This window comes from Artemia sp. Qi Xiang Cuo, chromosome 4 (genome assembly GCF_049724085.1).
Source record: "Artemia sp. Qi Xiang Cuo chromosome 4, ASM4972408v1, whole genome shotgun sequence".
Lineage (NCBI taxonomy): Eukaryota > Metazoa > Arthropoda > Branchiopoda > Anostraca > Artemiidae > Artemia > Artemia sp. Qi Xiang Cuo.
The window spans coordinates 32,151,641-32,161,813 of record NC_142797.1 but is presented as its reverse complement, the minus strand read 5'-3'; the positions used below and the strand labels follow the sequence as shown (position 1 = coordinate 32,161,813).

Genomic DNA, 10,173 nt, shown 5'->3' with positions numbered 1-10,173 from the left:
TTCATGTCCTGCTAACTCTGTTTGATGGTATTATCTAGAACAAACTACTCCAATACAAAAGACACCAAGGATACATTCTCCATGCCTAAACAGAAAGGACTTTAGCAAATACAAGAACATCCAGATCGTCATTCATATAAAGGATCCTTTCAGCATAATACAAATCACCAATTTGTATATTTGTCAACTATGTCTTTTTTTCACAGCTTGTAGGTACAGAGGGGGGGGGGTGATAATACGAATAAGCATCTTTCATTCCAAAAATATCATGAAATCTGAAAACAAAACCAAAGACATTAAATGTTACATATACATTTATACAGGTCTAAAAACAAACAATTGAAACAGGAAAAACAAAATAACATTATTGCTTTATATGACCGTGCTTTGAATCCATAATTTGACATGTCATGATGAAGTGAGTTTGAAGAGCCAGCATTACCTGTAACGATAGAATGTAAGAAACCAACGGTTTACGAAACTGAAACTGTGAACTCTTATCAATTACTAAGAAAAACAAGTACAACATTTTAGCATTTTATAGGTGCCAGTAATACAGCATAACTAAAATTCAATATTCTTCAGTGCCCTTAAGAAGTATGATCCAATCCGTGCACTAATCAATATCTTTCATTGCTTGCGGTAGTAGACACGTATGTAAGTTAATGAGAGGGGTTGGATTAAAAAAAAAAAATATACAGGTTATGTAAGAAATAACAGACTTTCGCGATAAATCAGACAAAGTATTGAAATTCCGGGAGATAAGAGAGGAGCACGCCGAGTTCAAAGCCGCCCTCTCTTCACAGCGTACGTGACTGGTCGAAAGTCCTAAATTGATTTTGAATTGAAGTTATCAAGTATTTTGCAATAGGTTGCGTAGGTTGCATCAAGACGCTGGGTAATTGTAGACAGAGAAAAGCCAAGACAGATAGTCCAAGTAATTTAGAGGCAAATTCCTTTAATTTCAACAAGTAGATTCATCAGTTTGTTTCGGCCTTTGAGACTAGATACCTCAGCCGTGAGGCTGGTGTAATGTATCTTGACAGAATTTCCAAGGAAGACCTTTGAAGGCAACTGAAGCGGGAAACTACGATTCTTCGGAAAGTGCAACTACAGCAAGTCAGGTAGCTGGGTCAAATACACCAAATGGAAAAATCACACCTGCCAAAAGCTACCTTTGAAGGAAGGGTCCATGGTAGCCGCCAACCTGGAAGACCTAGGAAGAGATGGCAAGACAGCTTCGGTGGTGAGCCCCTATGCCTTCTGAAACAAGCTGACAACCGAGCGTCATTTGAGAAACTGATTTATGAACGTGAAAAGGAGATGGCCCCATTGCGACCCATGAGGACGTCCGGGACAAAAGTCAAGTAAGTCAAAGTTAAGTCAAATTCATTATTTGCTGATGTCCCTCACGTGCTTATGTTTGCGCAAGGGGGTTAGATTTAGAACAAAAAATATGTAAATTATTTAGAAAACAATACACTTTTGCAAAATAATCATACAAATTACTGAGATTTCGGGGGCTAAGAGAGGGGAAGGTCGGTCCCAAAAGACCCCTTCCTTCACTACGCACGTGAATGCCTAAAAGCTCTGAAAATGGTTTTCCTTTAATTTATGTATTGAATCAAATTCACATGGTTTTTTTATTGTTGTCAGTGTACTGTTTTACCAAAAGTTCTTATATCTATTTTAATACACTTGCCCGGCGATTGCATACGGGTCTTAGTAAGTTATAATCGAAAGTAAGGGAATTAATTTTAATCTCTTAGCTTTGGTACCCAAAATCTCTACAGTTTATTTTTTCTGAACTTGAACTCACGAGGTATCAGTTTGATATATACTGATATTCTAATAAATGAATTGAATTCTCTATTGGCCTATTTATAGAAAAAAAAATTTAAGTCCCCAATAAAACAATTTACTTCGAAGCTAGAAAATTCCTTTTAAAACGACTTTTAATTACATGAAAAAGACCTTCCATATCTACCTGCTACACTGTATTAAGATGAAATTTTATAGATGAATTTAGAAGACTTGGAGAATTACATCACTTTTAAATTAAAATGTATTACCTCATTGCTTTATTGCAAAACACATAGCAAAATATTTACATCTAATTTGGCGCAAAAATATCCATTGTCATTATAGACATTTGATTATTATTTATATATTCGATATCTTTTGGCCACATCCACATCATCCTAAAAAAAAACTTTCATTGGGAAAATTCTCGCAAACAAAATAAATTTTCCAGTAGCTTTAAAATACCCAAAATATAAATTTAGAAAGAATATTATATAAAAACTGCGGGTTATTGAGACAGGTTTGGTTAGGTTGGTCACATGGTCATTATAAATATTTTATTATTATTTTATAGCGGATACCTTTAACAACACCATCCTAGATTGAATCTTCACCGGAAAAATTCACGTAAACAAAAGAATTTTACGCAATTTTAAAATACCCAGATTCTAAAGTCAAATAAGTTTTATATGCAAGATTATTGAAAAAACTGCAGATTATTGAAACATCCTGACACATCTTCGATTTTTTCGAAAAAATATAGATCACGGAATTTATGTTCTTTGCTCAGAAAAGTGTGATTTTGTCCCCGGTTTTATAAATGTAGCAAGTTAAAAAACTATTCTTTCTTAAAACTTAGCAATAATATTCACAAAGCAGTTCGCTTTTTTTCTTTTTTTTTGTCTGCTATTTATCCAAAACGGTCAGTGGCTCTATTTCTCTTTTTCGTAAATCAAGCAAAATCACTAGACAAAATACCGGTAGAAAAAGTCTGTGAACATTTTAATACATGTGGTCCTGAATAAGTTTTGAAAACCGCATAAAGCGTTGCCCTCATTGGCTTTAATAAGCGGAATACATCAATATATTCTAGTTTTTTGCCTACGCGCAACCGTGTTAAAATTGGTCTATAGTTTTGGACTGAATTGCAGCAAAACTTTTACCCTCAAATTTCAACATAAATAGGGGAGATGTAGCTTTCCATTTTTTTTATTATAACCTATGCATAAAGAAACAGAATAAATAAGATCAGTTTACTCCTGACTCACTGATGGAATCCTTTACCACTGCATAAGAGAAAGTAAAACAATGTGGCTATTCAATTATTCCCTATTCAGCACAAACGGTTCATTCCATCTACTTGATTGAAAAAATCTTAAACTCAAAAATCGAGATTTATCTGATGAGAAACAATAAAATTATATTCAATAAATTGTTTTTATTGAATAAAAGCTAAAAGCTAACAAAGTTACTAGCAATAAACCAATTGTTATATTGGTTGCAATTCAATATTATATTTTATTGGCAATTATATTTGCTGATCATTTTAAGCTTTAAGATCGTTTTTCAATTTCATTTGAAAAACTAGCTCTTCTTTTGAGTTGGTATGGTTCAAGGTCAGCAATTAGTGCTTTATAAGTTCAAATGAGCTATAGACTATATGAGCTAATAGTCCTCTGTGGGCCATTTTTCCAACATCCAAACTTCATTAGTCAAAGTTTCGTTTGAAATTGACAAAAATCAGAACATCAGTATTTATCAATAGGTCGTAAGATCTAATTTTTGAGCGTACGATATTCATGAAAATCGTGCGGAAGCACCGAATGAAGTTGAAAAAACTTATAAAAATTTTGTTTAGCTATTTTAACAGAATAAACAATAGGTTGAAAAAAAGTTGTTTGGGTTTTAACTGTTGTCGAAATAACGACTTTTAACCATTAACGGAATAACAGTTAAGTACAATAATTAAATTTTTTATTTTTTATTTCTTACCAAAGTGAGCGGTAAGCCAACAGCTTGTCGCATTATACCTATAAGAAAAATTATACAAAACTTGCTTCAACTAATAAAAACATATGGGTAAATATACATCCAGTCTACATAATCTCGGGTATATTAATGGCCCAAAGAGTATGACAAAATGATAACAAAAGAAAAGACAAGAAAATCTAAGAATAAAACCAAAGAACCAAAGACAATTAGCATTACCGACTAAAATCATTAAGCTCATTATAGAAACTCATAAAAAAAAACATTTGCAGCATTTTTTCTCTCGTTTTTACTTATGCTTTACATTAAGCCAAAGACAAAAAAAAAGTTTTATCAAAAGAATACAGTAGATGTTTGTGTACATATTTTTATAAAGTAGCCAGTGGTCTTCATACTAATCTAGCTTTGAAAATTTCGTAATTAATTAAAAAAGTTAAAAAGACAAAATGATCACCCTACTCACAGAAAATACCAGGTTAAATTTATTTGAATAACAGAAATTAAAACGGTAATCACTACAGATGAAATTTATTTCAAATTTCTTAGTTCTCCTGGTCGATGCTACTTTGTGAATGGCACTTCTAGTTGATTAGCCAAGCCTAGACCTGAAAGCCTCTGTCGGCGAGGACGGAGATTCCAGTCCAGGTGTGACTGGTTATTTGGATGGGAACCGGGTTCAGTGGCGTCACTCTGTAAGCTCAGCCAAAGTCGAACCAGCTCTATATCAGTACCTGGAGAAATCTAGGGAAGATAAACAGGAAGGGTGCATGAAAGCACAGGAATGCTGGCCTCCAGCCCTCCCCCTATTACACTTTCTGCCTGAAGGGCCGCGAATCGGAGATCAGCATCGCCAGTAGGGACTGTAAAGTCGAGAGCCACATTCGTTACCTTTCACTCCTATTTTTGAATCCTTATTATTCTCCTTTCTTATCGGTTTGCCACGCACTCTGGAGTGGCCACAGCTGAAAACCTGCTTTGGCTAATTTTGTTCTTAAAGTTTAGATTTTGCTTGTTTCCAATGTTTTGACTGGCTGTTCCAATATTTATAAGCTAGGGAAGATGCCGTATCACAACTTTTTCATTTACTTTCACGAGGAGAATAACTTTATTTAGAAGTTAACAGGTTATATCCCTGTCGAAAAAAAAAAAAGTTGCAATTGTTTTTAATAATTATGGTTGCGGGGTCAGACGTAACCTAGTAAAGTGTTATCTCTAGCCAATAACAACTGAAATTTATAAATGCGCTTTGAAAAAAAAATTTCAAGTCAGAAAGATTTGCCATTTGAATGCCATTTTTCATTTCGACTATTCTTAATGGTAGAAATTTATGGCAAAAAAATATTATTCGAATTTCGAAGAAAAGCCCTGAAACCCCACGATAATAGTGTCGGATCGAAATTTAAACTGCACTATTGAAATCACCACATTCAAAAGTAACGTGTCTCAAGAGCATTGATGATACCAATTATCTTAGCTGTAAAAATGAAATTATTAATGGCTCTTTAAGCGACAATGCAGTGACATCTTTTTAAATTAATAAAGACTAAGTTTTTAGGCAATACACTTTTCATCTAATTTTTATATATCATTACCAAATCATTACATATATTCCGTCGTTTGCAAATATAGGACATAAGTAAACAAATCATATCAACTTTCGAGCGATGAACCATAATATTTGAAAATTATAGATACACCCATATTCTATCAAATGATGGAGATATGGTAGTACTTACAGTTAGAACTTCAAATGATCAGGAAGATCTTGTAAACCACACAATTTATTTGCGGGTAATGACTCATCTGAGAAAAAAAACGATTCAGTTAATGTTATTTTTTAACCAAGAAATACCTGTTTTCAACTATCATTACGTAATGCTACTACTAGTACTAATAACTCACTGTAGCACCAAGCCACCTGAGACCAACACCGTTATTTACTCTCCTCCTCCCTCCTAGTCTTTTCAAAGCCTCCTTCTTTACAGCCTCCCAGGAAGTTCCCATTTCCCTTAAATCTTTCTTTACGACATCCTCCCACCGCAACTGCGGACGACCTGTCCGCGGTTGTGGTCTTAGCGTGTTTTCTACGTATTTGTGAATTAGCTCATGCATTCCAAAGTTGGCCAAAATAAATACCTTGAATTGCTTGATGAACTTCCCTAAGGATATCTTTTATCTTTTATGCAGCAAAGCTGTTATATTGTAAAAAAAAGAATAAGTAAACATAAAGATATTTTGGTTTCTTCTGAGATGTCGCAAATAAAGGAAAAAAATACTGGAAACATCGTCTGAAAATCATTCAACTAAGTAAACTGTCTTTTTTTCAAAACCGTCGATTTAATTTTTTAGCTTATTTTAATATATTCCTTTTGAAGCAACTTAAAATGTAACTTCTTCTTCTTCTTCTGAAAAATAGAACCTGGGATCAATAATAGACTCCTTTCGGCTTCTAGGAGGTTTCTTCTAAATACACAAATGACTTCTTACGATAACACGTTTTTTCACTATACGTTTTAAATTAAATCTTACTGAATCCAGAGTTATCAAGCCCACATCCTAATTTTTTCTAGGGGGGGGGGGGGGTAAGGGGGCAGAGCATTGGTAGGGATATGTTAAGAAATAGAATTTTACCCCAGAGAAGCATAGAGCTTAATTTAAAAAAAATGGTGTAGCTTACAAATAAAGGAAGCTGGATACAACCTGGCGCTGATTTCCTACACCAGTCAAAATTTACTAGAATTTGTCAACAGACCATCCTGGAGAGGGGGGATTTTTTAAGTGGAAGGTTGTACTTACACGAAATATTACAAACAGAATGAAAAAATGAACAAATGGCAGTGCAAGACAGATTTACCCTCTTTCATGTATTGGTTAACCTCAATAGAAACATATCAGTTTGGTTTAGAAACATGTAATTTGGTACGAACTTTCAAAACGGAATCCTCAAGTTTCAAACAAAGAAAATGAACAGTGTATAAATTTCCAACTCATGTATAAAAATAACATGTTAACTCCAACGTACTCCACAATCGTTCTGAAAAATTTCATAAAAGTCTGTATGTCTATCCCTTCAAGGTAAGCTTAAATGTAAATAACAACAGCGCCATCTATTTCAACAAATATTTGCGTATAAAATTGTTCAAAATCTGATCTTCGGATCTTTCTAAGAATCTCCGGACTTAAGAAAAGAAGAAATGACTTGCCATGTCAGCCATATCAATCTCAATCGTCTTAAACGGATAATTATTGTACCAAAATGTATTTTCCTTGATCCAGATTTGAATCAATGTTAAAATATATATCAAATGTAGATAGCACTATATTAGACTTCATATTCACTCAGAATGTGCTACTAGATAAGTTCCAAAATACCGTTGGTTTCAAGCACATATTAGTAACTTGAAAAGTCATTCGCTTAAAATAAGATGCTCAAAATGAAATTTTTGAAACGACCTAAATTCAGTATTTTTGACAAGAAATGTATTTTTAAAAAGGAATAATTTATTAGATGCCGTTTCCTTTCTGTTTGAAAATTGATGAAAGCAAAAATCAAAAGCAAATAGGACTTTTAGTAAAACACTGAAACAAACATAACCTTACAATAAGTTTTATTGTCTGTATTATCCATAGTTTTAATCGTTGTTATATTTTTCTCCTTTCATTTATTTTTGGGCAGACTCATGGGACGACCTATAGAAGGAAAAGAAAGTCAATATTATTTTCTAAATCTATAAATTCTACAAAGTAGTTTTCATAAAAAAAATAGTTCCTAGGAACTTTCAGAAATGTTTCATCTTTTTTTATCTCAATTTCCGCATGACCACAGTTTTACAGAATATATTTAGACGTTCTCAGAGGGCCGACCCCAGTCCCTACCTATATAGTCTACGCCTTTCACCAAAAGCATTCTTTTTCGGTATTCGTCCAATTTGTTCCTCTAATATCTGGATAGTATAATCAGTAAATTCACTCAACTTCATTTACATATAACTTTTACTAAGTTTAAAACTAAGTTAGCTTAAATAGAAGATTGAAGCGATTAAAATATTGAAAGATTCCTAACTTATGTTTGATTGATTCAAAATTGAAGATTCCTCAGTTTCGTTTGCGTAATTGTAATTTTGTTCTCTGTTTTGTTTTACGTTTCTTATCCCGTCATTTCATACGTATATCCATATTCTTTTTTTACCAACCTGATTTAGGAAATACGGGTTTTTTCATGAGATGTTTTCCCTCGAAAATTCTTCTTTTTTTTAATTCACGAAATTTCAGAAACGAACCTGACCCTGAAACGCTTAATATACAACATTGAGAAGCTCCTAATTCTCGAATTTTTCTTTTCATTTTTATTAAACAATCAATATAGAAATTGTCAAGATGCTGACATAATGCTACAGATCGTATAGACTGGAAAGTCTTCCAGAAGAGTCTAGATCAGATCCGGCACTTCACGCATATTAAGCTGCGTTTTCAGGCTCAGCGGGTTCAAACACGGGTTGTTCTCGTCTAGTTTAGAGTTTCTAGTTTTTCGTCTAGATTCAGCGGGTTTGAAGTTTCAACCCCGTTTTTGATGCACTAGATGCACTGATCCACAAAGCTTGATGCACTAGACGAGAACAACCCATGTTCGAACCCGCTGATCCGTGAACCACCCGTCTTCGAACACGGGTTGTTCTTCTCGTCTAGTGCATCAAGCATTGTGCATTAGTGCGTCTAGTGCATCAAACACGGGGTTGAAACTTCAAACCCGCTGAATCTAGACGAAATTAGACGAAAAACTAGAAACTCTAGACTAGACGAGAACAACCCGTGTTCGAACCCGCTGAGCCTGAAAACGCGGCTTTAGTGAATTTTGATGCTCATAAGTGAGTATGCGCTTTTTTGGCTTAAGGACAATACGCTATCGTCTCGTTATATTGATACGATCCATAGGCTTCCTTTAAAGATGAAGATTCCTATATGCAGTTTGGCAACTATACCTCGTATTGTCTCACGGCCAGGGAATCGAGCGGGGACTGTGAAAGAAAGTGTCTCTTTTCATTGAAGGGGGGTGAGGGGCCTTATACTTTTGGGGGAAGGGGGAAAATCATCTTTTCTCCTCTCCTCGCAAAACAGTATACGCTGCGATTTTTCTTTTTTTTACGCATCTCTTAGTTAAGTATAAGATGGAGGAAATGGGCTAACTACGTTTACATATTCTTTACATTTATTCTTTTCTAGCATTCAATAATTGAAAACAAGAGCATACAAAGAAATGACCTCTTTTATTCATCCTTTTATTTATTTTTAAAGAATGAACAAATTTTTTTAAATATACAAATTCTGAATGTATGACACCTTAACTACAGATATTCCTCGGCCAGACATTGCCACAATTCCGTAGGCACCAGTTTTACGGTGCATACGATTAAAATTACAAACGTTTACTTTCAGAATCTTAAGAAATGAAAATTCAAATATAGACCTCAGTTTCCCCAGAAAAATTGAAACCTTACTCCTAGCAGGGAAGTACATATGAGGAGGGGTATTAAAGTCCGGCTCCCGCAAAACCCGATATGTTTAATTCTCCATAATGTTCATATTATTCGACGTTTTTTCTAGTGATTTGATGAAAACGCCCCATCCCCTCGGCAAATGGAATCCTATATATACGTATGTGGCTTTAGATTTACTTTACCGAATAATCAGAGCCATTGTTGCATTTTTTAAAGTTGATCAAAATTCCAGGATTTGAAATTTTGCTTAAATTTGGTCATTAATTTTCATTGACAAAAAAAGGAAAAATCGAGTGCTTTTACTCTTTCGTTGCTTCCTCCCCCATTTACTAGTTAAAAGATGCAGCTTACCTATTTTTTTGGGATATGGTAGATTTAAGTTATTCATAATGGTAGTAAACTCGTCTTTTCCCTTGGTAAGTCGCGGATTATACCGTTTCTCTTCGCCAACAGTGCTTGCAGTGAAACCTAAAAAACAAATATAAATAATAATTTTAAAGAAATAGGGAACGATCAAGGGCGTAGCAAGGGATTTTCCCAATAGAAGTAGACTCCTTTATTTTTATCACAACCTCAAAATAACAATGATGCGTCATAAAGCCTCCCTTTTTACACCCGCCCACGAAGTTCCCATTTCCCTTAAATCCTTCTTTATGACGTCCTCCCACCCCAGACGGGGACGACCTGCTTTCCGTTTAGCCCTAGATGGTTGGCCGAAAAGAACAATCTTCGGCAATCTGTCATCCTTCATCCGCACAACGTGCCCTAACCACCTCAACCTTTCGTTCATTTTAGCCCTAGAGAGCGGTATTGAACCACATTTTTCGTTTAGCCTATTGTTTGAAACACGGTCAGTCAGCCGGGTACCCAGAACAATCTTTAAGCA

The 10,173-nt window shown here is 34.6% G+C and overlaps 1 long non-coding RNA gene across 1 annotated transcript; it reads right to left on the bottom strand.

Annotated features, from left to right (window-relative positions):
• Nucleotides 1-301: 301 nt before the first annotated feature.
• Nucleotides 302-9,757, bottom strand: LOC148953016 (uncharacterized). The gene is made up of 3 exons (XR_016141690.1): nt 9,639-9,757; nt 5,529-5,595; nt 302-442 (listed from the first exon to the last, which is right to left on the bottom strand). It is a non-coding gene; the product is annotated as an uncharacterized LOC148953016 (long non-coding RNA).
• Between the last annotated feature and the right edge of the window lie 416 nt (nt 9,758-10,173).